The 19,910-nt window shown below is 34.4% G+C and overlaps 1 protein-coding gene and 1 long non-coding RNA gene across 17 annotated transcripts in view; one reads left to right on the top strand and one right to left on the bottom strand.

Annotated features, from left to right (window-relative positions):
* SNCA (synuclein alpha) overlaps positions 1-19,910 on the top strand; it is a 120,500-nt gene that overhangs the window by 81,565 nt on the left and 19,025 nt on the right. The gene's annotated exons all lie outside the window — the stretch shown is intronic.
* The window catches only part of LOC128931591 (uncharacterized), a 117,773-nt gene continuing 100,529 nt past the window's right edge, over positions 2,667-19,910 (bottom strand). Inside the window, exon 3 of the long non-coding RNA XR_008480151.2 lies at positions 2,667-2,762. This is a non-coding gene — a long non-coding RNA (uncharacterized LOC128931591). The remainder of the gene's footprint in view (positions 2,763-19,910) is intronic.

Genomic DNA, 19,910 nt, shown 5'->3' on the forward strand with positions numbered 1-19,910 from the left:
TAATACTCGCCTCATAACAATTGCAATTCAGTGGTTGTTATTATAAAGAAAAGATGATTAACTTTATTTTAAGGTTAAATGTTTTCTGATAGTTACTGATCTATGGCTTTGACATAGAGGTTAGAGAATGACCTGGAAAGAATTGGCCGCAGATGGTTGAAGCTAGTGATGCAAGAGTAAAAGATGACTGCAAAATGTAAACCTGCAGTAACAGGAAGAATGAAGTCACTGGTCTCATGGGAACTGACATGGGAGAAAAAAACAGATCAAAGAGGCCCATCTTTTGGGCCTCTTTGTCAAAGTGGAAATGATAAATTTGGGAATAAAAATTAAAGCAATTGTAGCATCTGGTGTTAACATAATTCTTATCCCTGAAAAGAATCTATAGGAAAGCCCCAAAATGACAGGCAGCTATGGGTAGCATTGTATGTCGAGTAATCTTTTAATTATTAAGCTTGTAATAATAGAGGTTAGAGAATGACCTGGAAATAATCTTTTAATTATTAAGCTTTTAATAATAGAGGTTAGAGAATTACCTATTAAGCTTTTAATAATTAAAAGATTACTTGACATACAATGAGTTTAAGTTTCCAACATGAACATAAAGTTTTCAACTTAAAAGAAATGGGTTCCAAATTTGAGACAGGTAACAAAGGATAAAGCCTACTAAGAGGTCAATTTCATCTCTTTAGAGATCTAGTACACAGTTTAGCAATGTCCAATCAAGCCTTTAACTACTACATTTAAACACATCATAATTTCAAAATGTTACTTAATGATGCCAATTAACTGTACAGAGTCTCTGCATAGCACATAGCCTGAAAATAATTTGTGCAATGTTATTGTCAGTAAAAATGAGCTTCAGGGAATGTTCATACTGTCATTACATACAAAAATGGAATATCAGTAAAGTAATACCTGTTGGGATTAGAAAAAAGTGAAAAATTTCATATCCTTCTATTTTCTTTTTTCCTCAATGGGATGCTCTCATGAAAGATAGCTCTGCGTAGTAAGGTGTGCATAAACATTATTTAGCTAAGGTTAAAAGAGGTAACATACTGGTTCTAGCACAGATATTAAAACAAATTAGTTTGTAGGTAGGCAGCAATTATATTACTAACCATAGCTTTGGTCCTTTTATCCTTTCCCATTTGATTTTACACAGTGGGATGTTAAAGGTTGAATGCCTTTGATAACTGTAAACTTAATCGAATGATGTATTTGTTTGTTTAGGTCTGCTGATTTTTATAATCATAATTTTACTCCTATAGATTTCTTGCAGGAGTATTATATAAGATTTATGTTGCACTACATTTTGTTAATGTTATATAAATTAATAGGCTTTTACTTATGGAAAGCTACTATTGACCTGTTGTTTCTTTAAAAATTATTAAAAAGTGTTATAGCTTTAAATGTTGGAAAGTTTATATTCTAAAAGTTACATATTAGAAAAACCTATGTTGTCTGAGTACATTAGAAGTTATAGATAATGCATCTGTCAACTGTATAACTCTCCAACACGACCTTTGTATAATGAATAATATGAAATTTAGCAGTGAAATGTAACAATGTGCTAATCCAAAATAAATCAACAAATTCAGAGATGTACCTCTAAAACCATTTTAAATTCAACAGTATAATTTCACATTCGACTTTCATTTATTCATTCATTAAACAAATGTTTGCGAGTGCCTACAATGTATGAGACTGTACTGAAGCTAGGCAGTGTGAGTTATCATATAGGATTATCCTTTAAATACTTTTGAGGGAAAAAAAAAAGAAAGAAAGAAAAGGTCTGAGGAAAGATAAAGGGTTAATTCATTAAAAAAATAACACTTGAGGACTATTTTCTTTGCAAGGCGTAACGTTATCACTCTTTCAAACAGTAGATATTTCACATTTAGGATGTGAGACCTCAGTTCCAATAAAGCTCATTGCACAGCTGCTACCCTGATAAAACTGCTACATGAACTCTGAACAATGTTGCATGCTAGCCGCATGCTTCTACTTTCATGATGGTTAATTCCTTTGATTCTCATAAGTGATTTTCTGAGCTTTGAAATTCTGATGGTACCTAGGATATAAAGCATATTTATCAAACTGAAAAACAAATAATTAGATGTAACAAATATGCATAAAATATGAATGGCTTTGTCACTTTATTGTAGCAGAGAATGAATGTGGGAAAAATGAAAGCTGATGCTAGAACATATACCTATTTTTTCAGCTGGAAAATTTCAAGGTTTATGTACTTTGGGCTTGAGAAAGAAATCAAATTTATTTTTTATGCACTGACATTGCTTTTATTTGGGAGACCTGTCTTATGAATGAATGGTATGTAACTATAGTAAAAGTGTAGTTACAGATTTTCCTGACCCAGCTCCTCAATAATAGATATCATTTCAGGAGTGCCCCTAATACCTGACCTTTTGCTCCAAGCCATATCAAAGCTCACATCTAGTCTACTTTCCATTCTCATTCCTAGCCACCATGATAATACTATTCAGTTAAAACTTCTAGTCCTCTACTGATATGACTCATATCAACTGGACCACAGGATAGTGACTGGCTCTGCCTATCCAGGTTCATGCTGTTTGTCCATTATTATGGTTTTGTGAGAAAAGGCAAATCTTCTAGGTAAAGTGTTATGAGGACGAATAACCTACCAGGCAACCAACGGACCCATTCATTTGCCATCTTGTCACTTGAAACAGCTCTGCAGAACCTGCAGCCAGCATAGATCAGAGTCAGGTTTGTCTCTTCTGTTGATGAACAAAGGTTGATTACATATTTTGGCTATTGTAAATAGTGACGCAATAAACATGGCAGTATTGTATAAAAATATCACAGCCCTTAAATATGTATGACTATGATGTATCTATAAAAATTAAAATTTATTTTTTAAAGTTAAGTTTAAAAAGCTTGTGGTTCTTGGCAAACTACTACCTTTTTGGCATAAAAGAATTTGATATCTCTTAAATATTTTCTGCCTAATGCTAATAGATTGTATTTTACATATTTCTTTAATTGCAATAGATAAAATTACGCCAAAACATTAGCAGATAAATTAAATAGGAATAAAGGGGTAAATTAAATGGGATATGTATGAAATTATAAATAATATTCCATTATAGAATGGCTGTATTTTTTTTTAAACAAAAGCATTTTTTTTAAAAGTATGAGTTCAGTGACAGGCCTGGAAACATGAATAAATGTCTCTATACTTCAGATTGTTCCTTTTGTGTGGATATAAACTTAATCTTTTTCCCCTTAAAAAAAGAATGTCAAAGTAAATAATGTTCCCGTTTTCTACAAACATAAGGATTCCACAAAAGAATTATTGACTAGATTTTCTGGCTCCAAGAGAATATTAAAAGAGTACCAGTCCTGGCACCATAAAAACCCTAGAAGGAAATCTAGGCAAAACTATCCAGGACATAGGAGTAGGCAAGGACTTTATGAACAAAACACCAAAAGCATTGGCAACAAAAGCCAAAATAGACAAATGGGACCTAATCAAACTCCACAGCTTCTGCACGGCAAAAGAAACAGTCACTAGAGTGGATCGGCAACCAACAGAATGGGAAAAAATTTTCGCAGTCTACCCATCTGACAAAGGGCTGATATCCAGAATTTACAAAGAACTCAAACAGATTTACAGAAAAAAAACAAACAAGCCCATTCAAAAGTGGGCAAAGGATATGAACAGACACTTTACGAAAGAAGACATATATGAGGCCAACAATCATATGAAAAAATGCTCATCGTCACTGGTCATCAGAGAGATGCAAATCAAAACCACATTGAGATACCATCTCACGCCAGTTAGAATGGCGATCATTAAAAAATCTGGAGACAACAGATGCTGGAGAGGATGTGGAGAAAAAGGAACACTTCTACACTGTTGGTGGGAATGTAAATTAGTTCAACCATTGTGGAAGACAGTGTGGCGATTCCTCAAGGCCTTAGAAATAGAAATTCCATTTGACCCAGCAATCCCATTACTGGGTATATATCCAAAAGACTATAAATCGTTCTACTATAAGGACACATGTACACTAATGTTCATTGCAGCACTGTTTACAATAGCAAAGACCTGGAATCAACCAAAATGCCCATTGATGATAGACTGGATTGGAAAAATGTGGCACATATACACCATGGAATATTATGCAGCAATCAGAAATGACGAGTTTGTGTCGTTTGTAGGGACATGGATGAATCTGGAGAACATCATCCTCAGCAAACTGACACAAGAACAAAAAATGAAACACCGCATATTCTCACTCATAGGCTGGTGATGAAAAATGAGAACACATGGACACAGGGAGGGGAGTACTAAACACTGGGGTCTATTGGGGGGAAAAGGGGAGGGCCAGTGGGAGGGGGAGGTGGGGAGGGATAGCCTGGGGAGAAATGCCAAATGTGGGTGAAGGGGAGAAGAAAAGCAAAGCACACTGCCATGTGTGTACCTACGCAACTGTCTTGCATGCTATGCTCATGTACCCCAAAACCTAAAATCCAATAAAAAATTTAAAAAAATAAATAAATAAAAATAAACTCATATCAAAAAAAAAATAAATAAATAAAAGAGTACCAGTTAACTCAGCATTATGTATTTCCATTATGTGCCTCTCAATATAAATTACGCCAAAATTCACATAACCAAATCGGATATGGAATTGTACTCGGGGATGCTAATGCAGCCCAGTGAAGCATTTTCCCACTTGTTTGGGATTATATAAGCACAAGTAGAGAAATGTGTCAATGTATGCCTAAAAATTCTATAATAGGAAGTTTTTAATATACTATAATATAATATAAAAAGACTAGATGTCAAACACATTCGGTGATGGGAAGGAATTGAATGAGAACCTTAGACTAAGCACTTGAGCAGCACCTGTTTGTCACCACAAATCTGTACATGTATGCTTAATTGTGCTGAATCCATTTTGGATCCTGGTGGCTATGTAATATTCTCTTCCTTGTCCTCTCTTACGGTGTTACTAGTGGTGTACAGAACACAGAACAGCATTGAACAGTGGTTACTTTCTATGGCTTCCTAGATACCTCGCTTATAATCACCTTTGAATGTTTTAAAGATCATTCCCTAGAGTACAGCAAGATACCAACCATAGTGAAACTCAGGTAGACAAAATTTAAAAGGGGTTTTAATTGAAGGTCATTTTATTGTCTTCAGATAGTGTTAATCATATTGAAAATAAACCTGTCACTGAGCAGAATTCAAAACACCAGAGCCCTTCGCCAAATGTGATATTTTACAATAGAAGCGCTGGCAGTTGAGATGGGTGTTCGGTCACACTTGAGAGAATCTGGGTCCCTGATGATTTATATGAATGCTTAGCTATTATCGAACCATCTCTTCATAGATGACTTAGTAAATGTCTGTTTTTGCATCAGATAATGGCTTACAAGTTAATCTCCTCTTGCTTCCTGTTACACACACATACACCTTCTTCCCAAACAGCTCATAAGGTGAAAGAAAGACTCAGATTTCTGACTAATTGATAATACCACACAGACCACCTGTTCATCATCTGCTAGTCACATTGGCAGAGTTGACAGTTTTGGAGACACTGATAATAGTGCATATATTAGGAAATTAGTTTTCTGATATAAATTTTCTTATAGTTTATAAATTATATAACATTTATTATTCCCTCATGTTTTATAACATTTAATAATAGAACTGAACATACATTTATTTTAAACTCAGTTGTGTATAATAACTATCATAGCAGCCCTTTAGTGCCCAAATATCAAATATTCCATTCCTCCCACAAGCATTTTGAATATATAAGTTCTGTGGTTAGCTCCAACAAGCTTTTGGTTAGAATTAATTGCACTGATACATGGACATTGTTTTAAAGGCAATTTCAAATCAAAGCTGTCAGCTGTGAATCAAGCACACCTTAAAAAGTGACACAGAACACTGTATTCCAGTGTTCTCTCAAAATTACTCCCACACATCCTTTTCATGTAAAGATGACATTGTTCTTCCTGATATATTGCATTTCTCATGAATTTCTTATAGTCATAGAATTTTTATAAACCATTTCAGCATCACTGAAATAAATATCAGTATTTTAAACTTTTTCATTCCATCAAAAATATTGTATGCAGAGATACTGATGTAAGTATGTATACTTGTGCTTAAGAGAATAGGGCTCAGGAGAAGTAATCAACCAAACCACTGGTATAAATGTGCGTGACGTTTTTAAGGACTAGATATTGAAATAATTCCAACAAAGAAACATATTGGGGAATTCAGATTGCCTTAGACTAAGATACAAAAATTTTCCTGGTACTATATACCTTATTTGATTGAATGATTATCTGGCTTTTTCTATTATATATGCAGATTTTATATCTCTGGCCATCTTTGTAAATGGTGCCTAAAAGATATTTGAAGAGTAAGTGACCAGCCATAAGAACAAATGTCTATACAAAAGCACCCTTTAGTTGGATGTAATTCACTACTTTGAGTTGTCAATAACCTCTAAGGATGACAGTAGCTATTAGTTGAATAAACTATTATGTCTATTATTAGAGCCTAGATAGTTTATAATTCCAAACAATGCACAAAATACCTATCCCATATTACTGTTGTTTAGGTTATGAGAAAATTGTTCTCTCCAACTATTCCACTTAATTTTTTGCTTACCCATTAGCTAAATGTGAAGATAAAAGATATCAAAAGGGGGAATGTATTGAAAATGCTAGACAGGAGGCTACACTTAAAATGAAAACAAATATATCACTTGTACATATTATTTGTATATTTTATGTCATCTAGGGCTTCTAAATGTATTCTTTTTATAAGGCTAGGTTTGCAATAACATTTATTTAGGACTGAGTAATTTAAAATATAATATTTTATAAAATACAATTGATTTCTCTTAATTCTTTGAAAATATTAAAATAAAAAGGGTTAGCAAACTCTGCATTCCACATTTCTATCCAAACATTTAATTTTAGCCATTTTGCTCTCTAAAAAAGTGATCCGTCATTTACCTGTTAGAAAATTGGGAATGTACAACAAAGGCCTTTCAGCTTTCCCTGAACTCCATAAAAATCTTTTTGCTTCTTTACTGCCCCCCTTTTGTCAGGAGTTCTGAAGAACTATATTTTATTCTAAGTCTCACAAAGGATTTAGGAGAATATTTAAACTTAAATCTTTGAAAACTTATGTTCAGGACAAAGTAACATTGTATGCGTTGGTGTCATATGTATTTATATTTTGAAATTTTTAATATTGGCAATATGAGGTTTCAATTTTTATTAAAAACATTTAGTAATCTTAAATTATTATATCTACACATTCACAATTTTCCCATGCTAATAGTCATAAAAAAAATCTTACTCTGTGGTCATATAGGGTATATTTAATGGAGTTCTGGGGGGTATTTTTGTATATTAAAAAATTCATATACATTCCTTAGTAGAACTGATTAAATGAAAGTATGATATTAACAAACATATGCTGTTATTTTATATTTGCATTTGTGATAATTATATTTGAAACAAACCTTCAAAATTTTCCAATTAATTTCTTTTGCATTTGTATATTTGTGCCTTTTTATTTTAAAAATAGGTGGCTTTTTAGATCCACTGCATAAGTTTCAACATGGTTCTACAGATAGTGCATCTTTTTGAAATTAATCATTATAATCACAAATTGAAGTTGCCTGAGCTCCAACTGAAGTCTAAATGGATGACTGAATCTTATTATTTGAAACCCCCCATTGCTACACAATATGGCCCCACGAGAGAATACACAAGACCCGTCTGATTCAGTCTCAGTGCCATGAATATTTTAACCGTTTTATTGGAATCCGGAAATGGAGCTCTCTACAGGTGATGCTTCTTCCTTTGACTCTCATTATTATTTCCTTTACAAATTAATTAATAAAACTTAGATGCTACATTATTAGCACTTGATAAAGCCTTACATAGTCTTGACATTTTGATTCTGTAAGTGAGTAAAACTACTTGGAGAAATGAAAATCTTAATCATGTTTAGGAATACCCACAAGGTATCAAATACATTTTTAACGTTTAAAAACATTTATTATTCATGGTAAAACATGTTGTGTGATTTAAATTTAAGTTTTTACTATTTGCTTTAACTTATATCCAGATTAAAAAGTAAATGTTTACGTATCTGTTCTAAATGGTAATCCTCATGACTAAAACAGCAATTTGTCATGTTTCAGTTAAAAATGATCTTTTATTATTATAGAACATACATAAGTTTCTTCATTGACTGAGGCATTGTTTCAAGTAGATAAATCTGTTTTAAAAAGTTGTGGTCATAAAAAAAAGCTGTGATCATATTCTGTTAAATTCTCATACCAGCCAGTTTGTTTAGTATTCAGAAAAAAATCTAGCCACTGACCAAAAGCTCTCCCTGCCTCTCAACTGTATCCTCTTGGAATTAAAGGGGACTGGGAAAGATATAAGATGGTTCATGATATCCATCAACATCCCAAGAACAAAAACAGATGTTGTTCTGACAGCATCGTATGATCATATGCATGTGAGTAAGAGCATATTCATACTGCCAAATCAGTTGGAATTTTTCACGGTTTAAAGTTAAATGAAATGCTTACATGTATGAGTCACTGGAGTTAAAGACAATTACAGCCAGATTTATGGCTGTGCTAAAATAAAGCTAGTTAGAAAACAGACTAAATTCCATGACGACACCAAGTCTGACTAATGATTCACCTTAAATTTCAGAGCAACATTTATCCTCACTTCTTTGTTTGTCTGTTTGACAACTTGCCCATATCCATTAAATAGCTAGGAGGAAAGGGAAAAGCACTATGTGGGTGTGTGAAAAGACACTGAGATTGATTTGTGACTTCGGATAGTTCCTGGATGCTGTTATCTGTTTTGGCATAGAGATGGATCTGTAATTGCTAATAATTGCCGACTGTTACCCTCCCAGAGGTCATTTACTTAACCTAGGTACTTCAGACCTGACAGCCTGAGGATAAACACGATTTCCCTCCATCCCTTACCATCTGCAAGGCCTAAGCCTCCTTCACAGTCTCCCCAGTGATTTGTTGGCATCTCCAAGGGTATCTCACATGTGCTGAAGAACAAACCTGCTCACTTTTATCCACTTGGTTTTCCTTTTTGAAATCTGCTGCCTTCAGATTACTAAGGGAGGAATCACGCTGCTGCTACCCTTGCCAGTGACCTCAGGTCTTATGGCCTGAGTGTTCCAATTACCACAATCAAAACAGAAGTGTTAGCTACTGCAGTGCTCTCTCTGTGGACGTCAGGTCTGACTCAGAGAACCAGGCTGGGGAACAGCCACTTCCACCCTTGTACCTCTACATGAGGACTTCCGTGTTCCATAGACTCCCACCCCAAGCAAATCATCATAAATTAGAGGGCATGTATGGGAAGGAAAATCTGTGTCAGACAAGCCAGCTCATGGGAAGTTTCTACAGGAAGGTCACATTTAAATTGCGATCAGGAGGGTGAAAGGGCCCAGCTGTGTGATGAGAGAGAGAATGTTTGGGAGTGGGATTATTAGAATGTGGGACAGAAGTATCCAAGGCAGAGCAATCATGTATCTGAAGGCTTTAAGGTTGTGAGAATCTGGCATATTTTATGGCATAAAAGAGTCCAGAATAGCTAGAATATGGTGAATATGATAAGAGAAGGCTGGAGATAGGACAAATTATTCCAGATCTATAAACTGTAGTTAAAAGTTTGCACATTATACGCAGACTTGTGGGAAGCCATTGGATTTTGTAAGGAGATTAACATTATCCTTTCTATGTTATTTGTGATTTATAACCCCAATGTGCCAGATACAAACAAACCAAAAATAACAACGAGAAGAAGAACAACAGCAATGGAACACTGATGATGGTTTCGGTCACAAAATGCATATATATCTATTTTTCACAATGTGAAAATATTTTATTATCTCAAATTTTAACACAAATGTGGGTATGCATGAGTTTATAAATGTTGAAGTTTATTGGGGGATATTGTTGAGCATGGTATTTATTGCATGGTTGCAACTTACTAATGGGAAACATCTGAATACCTATTGAGTTAATGAATGCACATTTTTATTTTCCTGGGATACTGAGAAAAAATTGTTAGATAATGTCTTGATAGCTTCTAAGTCATGGCTCAAAAGTGAACGTGGATTCTGCTAATTGAAATGGACTCAAATTCAACCAAGTTCTCAAAAGAGTTTGCTTTCGTAGATGCCTTCAATGAACAAGGATTCTTGAATTTAAATTGTGAAGTGTCTTTCTCAGATTAGAGAGATTTAAAATCTGACTGTATTTTGTTAAAAAAAAAAACCTACACAACTGTATTTTATAAAATTATTTATACAATAGTTAAAAAAAAAGTATCCCATCCTATTTGTGCCTATGTACCTGCTTGTAGCATCAAAACTATTTATTTGTTGAGGGTCCTTAGGTCCTCAGAGCATGCTTTAAAATAGTAGGTACGATTGTTCTTTCTACATAAGCCTCTTAAGATAACAGATCATTGCCAGAAATATAGCACACAGTACAAGATCACCCTGTTTTACTTTTGCCACAAATAACAATTTCTTTTGGCTTTGAGCAAAAAAGTCCAATGATGTATTTTCCTCTCTCAAAATATTTCCCTCCCTCTCCATAAGTTTTATATTTATTCACAAAGGAATATTCCAATATCGGATGTTTTCGTCTGTGTCTCTTCCTGGAACAAGTGTTAATTAATCTCTTTGGGTTTGTATGTCAAGTGGAGAGATGGGGATTGGGGACAGGTGATAGTTGTTTAGGGAGTTAACTTCATATCTATAGGAGAGTAGACAGATGCTGTGTAAGAAAAACCCTTGAAAAGGGATATAAAGCAGTCACTTCCTCAAGGCTTCCACAGTGGTCAGGCTCCTTGATTGCTTTACATTAACTCTGGCTTTCATCCTTTTGTGGCCACCAGATTGAATAGATAGACATTGCTCTTGCTGTTCTTTTGGCATACCTACATGTACTTCAGAAAAAAATAATGCTTCTGATAAGTTAAATGCTTTCTTAGAGATCACCAAAGTATATAACACATGGCAAATAGAGAAATGAAAGAGACAGTATAATTAGTATAATTTATGAAAGAACCTTACAGCAAGATCCCATGGGATATGTGTGTTTTTAAAAAAAAATTCTACTTAATCTTTTCATTGAATTCCTATTCAGGATTCATTATACTGAATATAGCTTAGAGACCTGGAAAACAGTTTCTGTCTTTTTAATTTATTCACCATTGTTTATGGAAGTTTTCAAGGATGTTTACTTACCTACTTCAGTTAACAGATTGTACTACTTAGGAAGTCTATAAATGTGAGCTTAATACATTTTCTGAGTTTTAAAATAATTTAAATTGTATAGAATGTTAAAACTAACAGAGGAAAAAATGATTCAGTTCCTCAGTTGAACCTAGCAATTTATCTTTTCACAGTGTACTAAAGTATAGTTTTTGAAAAGCAGATGATTTTTACACAAAAATAAACATATTTCAAAGATTTTATTCAACTAATTAATAGTGGAGCCAATAAGCTAAAGGAATATATGAGGAATAAAGATTTATAGAAACAGTGAGTCAAAGGGATTCTAAAAAGAATTGACTAATAGATATAAATCTGGCAAACATTTGATTAATAATAGCAATAACCTATGAAATTATGTTTTCTACTGAGAATAAATGTATGAGTTAACATATAATTTGCAGATTTGGAGGCACTAATAAAAATGTTAACAGCAATGTCAAAATCAGGTGTTTTATCTTACATTTCTAACTTAATAGTCATTGAGTGAGCCCCATAAAAATAGCATTTAAAAGACATGTAGTCATTCTCTTTTCTTTATATCCAAGTTTTCAGCAATTTTTTCTCATGAGAATGTGAGCTAAGAAATTTTGATTAGCTGGGCATGGTGACGTGTGCCTGTAATCCCAGCTACTCAGGAGGCTGAGGCAGGAGAATTCCCTGAACCCAGGAGGCGGAGATTGCGCCATTGTACTCCAGCCTGGGTAACAAGAGCGAAACTCCGTCTCAAAAAAAAAAAAAAAGAAATTTTGGCCAAGTGTAGTGGCTCATGCCTGTAATCTCAGCACTTTGAGAGGCCGAGGCAGGCTGATCACTTGAGGTCAGGAGTTCGAGACCAGCCTGGCCAACATGGTGAAACCCCATCTCTACTAAAAATACAAAAAAAAAAAAAAAAGTAGGGTGTGGCGGCGTGTGCCTGTAATCCCAGCTACTCTGGAGGCTGAGGTTGTAGTGAGCCAAGATCCCACCACTCTACTCCAGCCTGGGCGACAGAAGGAGAGTCTGTCTCAAACAAACAAAAAAGAAACTTAAAATATAACAGTAGAGACATCACAGAGGCCCACAGAACCACCTCCAAGAAAGCATTCTAATCACCTGCAGGAAAGCATATATATATATATACATATTGTGTGATACACATATATTTGTGTGCATGTATATTTTTAACTAAAAATGTGCTGGAAGTTAGATAGGAATTTGGAGGAGGTGATTAGTGTAGAGAGAGACTGAAAAGGACAATACACACCATTATAATCTCTCTCCATTGTATTCAGTTTTTTTCTGTGTCTGAATTTTTAATAGAGGTCAGTCAGAAGATATTAATTTCTGGGAAATGTGTTGAGATTTAAAGTCAATTCCAGAAAGAAGTAGAGGTTTATGAGTAAATAAGTAAAGGTTATGTAGAGAAAGTGTTCTTGTCCTGTGTAAACTTGAATATTGCTTGTACTTGTGTTCAAATCATACAGTTATAAAAGTCTCCCCCAGCTGTTATATTTAAAATGTACTTCTGAAATATACAGAGATGCAGACTGTTAATGAGTTCCACTAAACTTTTAACGGTTTAGAAAATACAAATACTTTCTTGTTTTTCTGGAATTCCAGCCATTAATGTAAAACATTGGTTTCAACATAAATAAACTGGTATGCATATATGCCTAAGTATGTGCCCCCATACACACAGGCATGTTGTGAAAGACCACTTCTGAAGTTATTCAGTACTGTATATTGTGCATTTCTTCTTTATCCACATACTTGAGCTACTGTGAGCATCCCATTGATAACACCAGTAATAAAAGATGGGACCATCAGCAATGAGTTTTGAGAGCACTTTTTTGCAAGAAAGTAAGGACTAGCAGGTGGAAATCACTGTCTTGATTGATAGAGTCACACAGATAGGGGCTTTGCTAGAAGCCTCAGGGAAAGCTGGCTTTTTATTGTCTCCAGAGAAAAGCCTTTTTGTCAGTAAAAGAAGAGGTATCATCCAATGCATATGTAAAATTCTGAACAGCAGATAAAACAATATTTACTTTTAATCTCTGCAAAAATAGATATATTGAAATAATCCTCAAGTGTCTCTCTTTAGGTTTCTTTGTTATGTATTAAAGCAGTTATCTTTAAATGCATAAGAATAACCTGAAGACCTTATTTTAAAAATTCAGATTCCAGTCGGTTCACTCCCAAATGTTCTGATTCAGTAGTTAAGAGACAAAGTCTAGGAATTTGCGCTTACAATAAACACCTCAGGTGATAGCCATGCATGTTATTCTTAATGCTCTACAACTATCTATACATAAAATGAAGATAAAATTTTAAAAATTTTATCTGAAATGTGGTATAAAAGTTATCAAATAATGTACATTCTAACCTATTGTAACAAATTAGGATATTTTCTTGGGGCAACAGTATTTTTTTATTTTGGATCTGAAACCTAATTCTGGCTATAAATCTGAATCCTTGAGGGATTCTTATTCTACAACAAACAATTAAATGGAGGTAGTGGTTTCTTTTAGTAACTCTTTATTTTCTGGGTTTTTTTTTTTTTCATTGATACCTTACAAAATTTATTCATTCATCTTTCCCTTTTCACTTGGCATTTTTGTTAGACAGTGGACAAAAAAAACTGTAGAAAGTAGAGATGAGTGTGATGTCCTTTCTCTTAGATTCTCATAACCCAGGAGAGGACATTTGCTTATGCCAGTCATCTCAAAACATGGCAGTTTATGCTGAACTCAATCCATGGGGAAAGCATTTGATGTAGCACATAGAAAAGAGAGGTTAGCCCTATTAGCTCTGTTGAAGGATAATTAAGAAAGAATTCATAGGAAAGGTGCAGTCATTCATTAAATATTTGCTTGGCACTTACTAGGTGCATAAGTGTACTAGGATCTAAGGATGGGCTGATAAAGAACCCAGATCCCTTTTATTCTACTGAACATGCAAGCTGGCCTTTGAAAAAGGTAATTGAAAATGGATAAGGTATCACTCAGTTTATTTGCTTTTGTTTGTATTTTCATTTTGACACAGTGCAATGTCATCCTAACACATCCTCCAAAAGTGAAGGTTGGGGTAGATAACACTTTAGTTGGCATTTCTGTCGTCAGGAGCCAGGAGCTCTCTCCCGTAATTGCATTAACTTGGGAGGCACCCTCTAGGTAGATTTGTATAGCGCCCTGGCTAATCAATTATCAGTTTACTTCTTGTCTCACTAAGCTTTAACACCTTCTAGTTGTGAAGCAGTATAAATATAACTTTAGTATCTTGATCACAGCAAGCACGTGATTTGTATTTCTTTATTAGCTCAAGTGAAATCAGATCAGAGAAGTACATTACAGGTCATAAAATATGTGCAAATTTCAAAATGACCTCCTTTTTAAAATGTGCAAAAATAAGACTGTTAAGGTACATTCCAGAGCTTTGGCGTGTGTGTGTGTGTGTGTGTGTGTGTGTGTGTGTTTTGAGAATATCTGTATATCAGAAAATTTGGCTGAGAAGCAATCTTCTTTTTAATCATTCTTTTTTTCTCTTTTGAAAATAAAGGACTATAAATACTTAAAGATGCAGAACAGCAACCTGTCCCCAGTGAGGCTCTCGTTTAATTAATGTGGTGATCTATGTAGAGAAAAGGGACAATTGCAAGAGTCCCTCAATAATTATCTAACCACAGGCTTTAGGTAATTACAGCAGAAATATTTTTAAGACACAAAACACCCTGGAAAATTTGACCTCTTATTTTGATTCAGGCCTTTCATTTCTTAAATCTTTTTTTCACGTCAATGTTTATGCTTGACAAAGTCAGCCTAAAGCCAGATGAATCCCTGGAACTCAAAACATTACTGAATTCACAGTTGAAGGATTTTATCATAATATACCAGCTTTTAAAAATCCTATCATGAGAATAACAGGACTGAATAAAAAATTAAGAAATGCCCAGGTAGAAATGAATAGAGAAATTTAGAAAAAATAATAAAACATATTCAAAATAAAAAGTATTAGGCATTGGCAAATTAAAAAATAGTATCAAACAATTTTATGTTCCATTTGTAAAGATGATTATTAATTAATGGTCTTGCAAAACATTGGAGAAAACTTGCTGAACCATCACATACATAAATATTAAAACCACCCATTAATGAAAATCTTTTTACTAACCTTCACAGTTGATAGTCCAATAATGTTCAGTTTTTCTCCATTGCAGTAAAAAATAAAGGCTTTAGCCTTCAGATCAGTCTCTGGGCCTTATTAATTCAGTCAGCCTGAAGCCACATGGAAATATTTTGTTTTTGATAAAAGCAAGCTTGCCCTCATGATCTTTTAAAATCTTTTTTTAAAAGCCTCCATCAGCCCTCTCTCTGACTTAAATTATGGCCGTGCTTTCTAAAACTGGTAAACTCTATCTCCTTGGTGTGCCTCAAGATAGAATGTATAAACCCTCCTTAGAAATTGAGCTCTAAGTTCTAAATTGCACTCTTTCATGAGAGCAAGCAAGATTGCTTTGCTTTCTATTAAGTGGTCACAATATTAAGTATAGCCATAAACAATACCGTATTTTCTAAACATCTTATTTTCTTTAATGACTGACATAAATTAGATCGTAAGTATACAAATGCAGATCTGTTGTATTTTCAGCAGCCTGTGTGATTTGTTTTTGGTTTTTTTTTTTTTTTTTCTGAGTTATTTTCCTGCTTTGGGCAGCCTTTTCTCTCAGGTGCCTTGTGATCCACAGTGGTATGTGTTCACACTAACCAAAGCAATAGTCTTACCTGCCAGAAATAGCTGTGACATTTAAAGAGAGGTCCAGTGGAAGGCACGGTGCTTAACATCCAAGTCTGAAGTGCTAATAGTGAAATTGGGGCATCAGCTACAGAGAGATTTAGAGGAAGCAACATGCAGGTTAAATATTTTATGAAAATAATTTCTGTTCTGTATATGATTAAAATTAACACATGTCAATGTGCTTTATTAATTTGTTAACTCATCTATTATGCTATGCCATGAAGAAAATAAAATTGAAGTTCTTTAGTTTTTTGAGATGGAGTCTCACTCTGTCACTTAAGCTGGAGTGCAGTGGCGAGATCTTGGCAGCTCACTGCAACCTCCACCTCCTAGGTTCAATCAATTCTTCAGCCTCAGCCTCCTGAGTAACTGGAACTACAGGTGCATGCCACCAGGCCTGGCTAATTTTGTATTTTTAGTACAGACGGGGTTTCACCATGTTGGTCAGGCTGGTCACAAACTCTGACCTCAAATTTGCTGTCTGCCTCAGCCTCGGAAAATGCTAGGATTACAGGCATGAGCCACCCACCATAAAATAAAGTTCTATGCTTTCCCATTTAGATGCTCACTGAATACTTGATTTGTAATACCTGACTGTAACTGACAGGAATATGTTTTGAAAGTCTAAATTTTACAGGTATGCAGATGAAATATAGGGACATTATCTACTATGTGAAAGTACATTGATTTATCAGTGGCACATGAAGGTGGCCTCAAGTTTCTTAATCGGTGATATACCACTATATCATGCTGCCTTTCAAGGTAATATGTTTATATGTTTCTTTAGGTGTAAACGTTCAATTTAGTTCATCACTGTGGCTTTCGCACGTGCTCCAAGGAACCCTATGAATTCCTTTAATGTGCCCAAGTCCCCTGCCCCTGGAAAAAAGGAAGTGATAAGCAGGAATCACTTTAATCCATTTGCAGATATTTTCTTTTCCATTCATTTTAAAGGATTTTTTTTTTTACTTAATAATGAGTGTGCAGTGATGGTGGTGATGATGATGATAATGATGATACAAAGGTTTAAATGATTAGACAGTCAAATCAAGGCTGGAATTGTAATACTCTTTAGACTTTTAATCATAGAGAAGCTCCAACTTGCTTATTTTCTGGGCATAAACACATGAGAACAACACCACAGTTCTGTTATCTGAATGTTGTTATGTTTTGTTTGAAACATTCAATGACTTTCAAATATTGTATTTGCCTCAGATAATTTGGCAGAGACAGACAGACATTCTTTTCCAGGTTAGATTTGTTGAGTCTGCTAGGAAATTAAATTTTGTGCACTGGCTCTTTTGATCTAGTGGACGTTCTAATAAAATCATCTTTGTGCTGCTATGTCTTCACTTCAGAGAGATAGGATACCTGGGTACCTCCGCCCCAAATTATAATTTGATATCTGAAAAATGAAAAACAGAAGCGACAGCTGAAAAAAAAATACTAACACTGGAAAAGATAGGACTAGTGAAGATTAAAACATTCTCTGGACTTTAAATTCAGAGATATCAAATTAAGAAAATGTAGAAGAAATCAAAAAAAGAGGGTAAGCAAAACTATAAAAGTTTATATAGCAAGAGGGTATAAAACAAATACAATATTTTAAGAAAAATTAAATAAAAATTGATTTACTTAATGTTTTTAATCTCAAAGATCAAATTTCAATTTTCATCTCATTTGAAAACTCATATGCACTCTTTTATATACATCAGTTGAATGTCAAAAAGGCTTTTTTCTTATTTCCAAATACAGTTATTTTTAAAATTTAATTATATGATTTAGGAATTTAATAAGAATTTGATAGAAAGCCAGTTTGCACACACATATGATATTACATGTGTGCTTCAGACTTGGTTTTTAGTTAATGTAACATGACAAGGCCACCTGAATTATTTGTTTACAGACTAGGGGAAAGCCACCCTGGAGGAGAAATCCTGGCAGTAGAACGGTCTGCAGCAATTGTGCTTTGTTATCTTTGGATTGGATGCCATTGCTGCTGTGAAATAGTTCACAACAAACTCAGTCTATGGGAAAGACTCAAAAATTATTTGCCTGTTGAAGAAAATTCAGGATATTGGGCTGGTTAGTTTAAAAAGTGATGATACTCAGATTCTGCTTGCACTCACTGCTTCTCAGCAATTGTTTTATTTCTTTCTAATTGATATTTTATCTTATTTTTCAGAAGGTCCCTTATAAAACTCTTCTACTTTCCTTAAAATCACACAATACAACAGCAGTTAAAACCATACACTTTGGCGTAAGGCTGATATGGTCTTGAATCCAGCTTGACTAGCATATTTGTTACTTTAGGCAAAACACCTCTGACATTTATGTCTTATCATCAATAAAAAGGAGTGGTTAACTGTTTCACAATATTATTCAATAAATAAATATTAGTTCCCTCCTTTTCCTTCCTTTCCTTTCTTCATCTTTATAATCTGCATGCCATAAGCTCATTTTAGTTTTCTGGACTCATGTTAACATGTCCCACCTTTCCCAAATTAAACATCACCTCTGTCCTTGGCTCTATTCTTTTCCTCTCTTTTGAGACAATTCTCTATCAACCAACCCCCTGTCTGCCCTGTATCATGAAACTCTGCTCCTACTACGTTGACAGTCTCTTGATTTCTTTAAAAAGGAAGACAAAACAACTAAAGAACAGAAGCAAATATCTACTAAAATCCCCAATTCTGTTACCCTCAAAATTAATTGTCCCACCCCCAACTTTCTCTTGGCACAACTCTTTGTCAAAATATTTTCTACCATCACATCCTTCAGTGATCTTGCTTTTTCCTGTATCTCCTGAAATCTGACTTCTACCTCCTTCTTTTTCTGGACTAGTCAACACAATTAGAGAAAAAAAAAACATATTTTTGTTAAACAGGTATGTATCCCTAAAACAGAAAATACATAGTACTGAAAGTGCACACATGTTTCTTTCCATTTTTTCCAGCACTTGAAACTGACTAGTAGTACCAATTACATAGTACAAGACCTTTTTCATTTCATTTCTGAAATATTATTCTCCTTTTTCATCTTCCATCTCTGACTATGCCTCAAACTTTTCCTATTTGCTTTCTTCCTTCCTAAGAAAGTTCTTCATGCAATGCCATCTTGTTTTTCTTCACTTGCCTCTTTTTCTCACTTTAATTTTATGAACTCTGATGACTTCTTCAATTACCTCTATAGTGTAACTACTCAAAATATATATTTCTGAAGTCTCAACTCTAATCTCATATTTTCAACATATATTTATGGAGGCATCTCAGACTCAATCTATCTAAAAAATGGCTTATCTGCCCTAAAATCTGCTTTGTTCTTTTTCTCTCTACTGCTAATGATTATCTTCCTAGTCAGTCAAGCTCAAAACCTTATCATTTTTACTCCTTGTCCCTGTGTCAGCTGTCCACATTCAAGCAGGGTCTTATTACTGCACATTTTACCAGCAAGACACTGACTGCCTTTTGTTCGGGTCTATCTTTTCATATAGTGAGCAGCCTTGGAAGATAGAAATCATTTCTCCCTTTAAAACAAAAGGCAGCTGTGTTTGCAGCCTTGGATAGAGGTAGTGTCTCTCTCTGAAGCAAAGGAGTATCTTTACTGGCCGTTATAAAATATCCATGTTTCCTAAGCTCTGGGTTCCTCTTTTCTAATGCAATCCACTAAGCACATAGGTGTGACCTGAACTTTTCTGTGGGAATTGGGCCTTGAGGAATCAGTGCAAGGAAATCATGATACTCTTGCTAATGCTGTTACCGTGAGTAGTAAA

This window comes from Callithrix jacchus, chromosome 3 (genome assembly GCF_049354715.1).
Source record: "Callithrix jacchus isolate 240 chromosome 3, calJac240_pri, whole genome shotgun sequence".
In the NCBI taxonomy this organism is placed as follows: domain Eukaryota; kingdom Metazoa; phylum Chordata; class Mammalia; order Primates; family Cebidae; genus Callithrix; species Callithrix jacchus.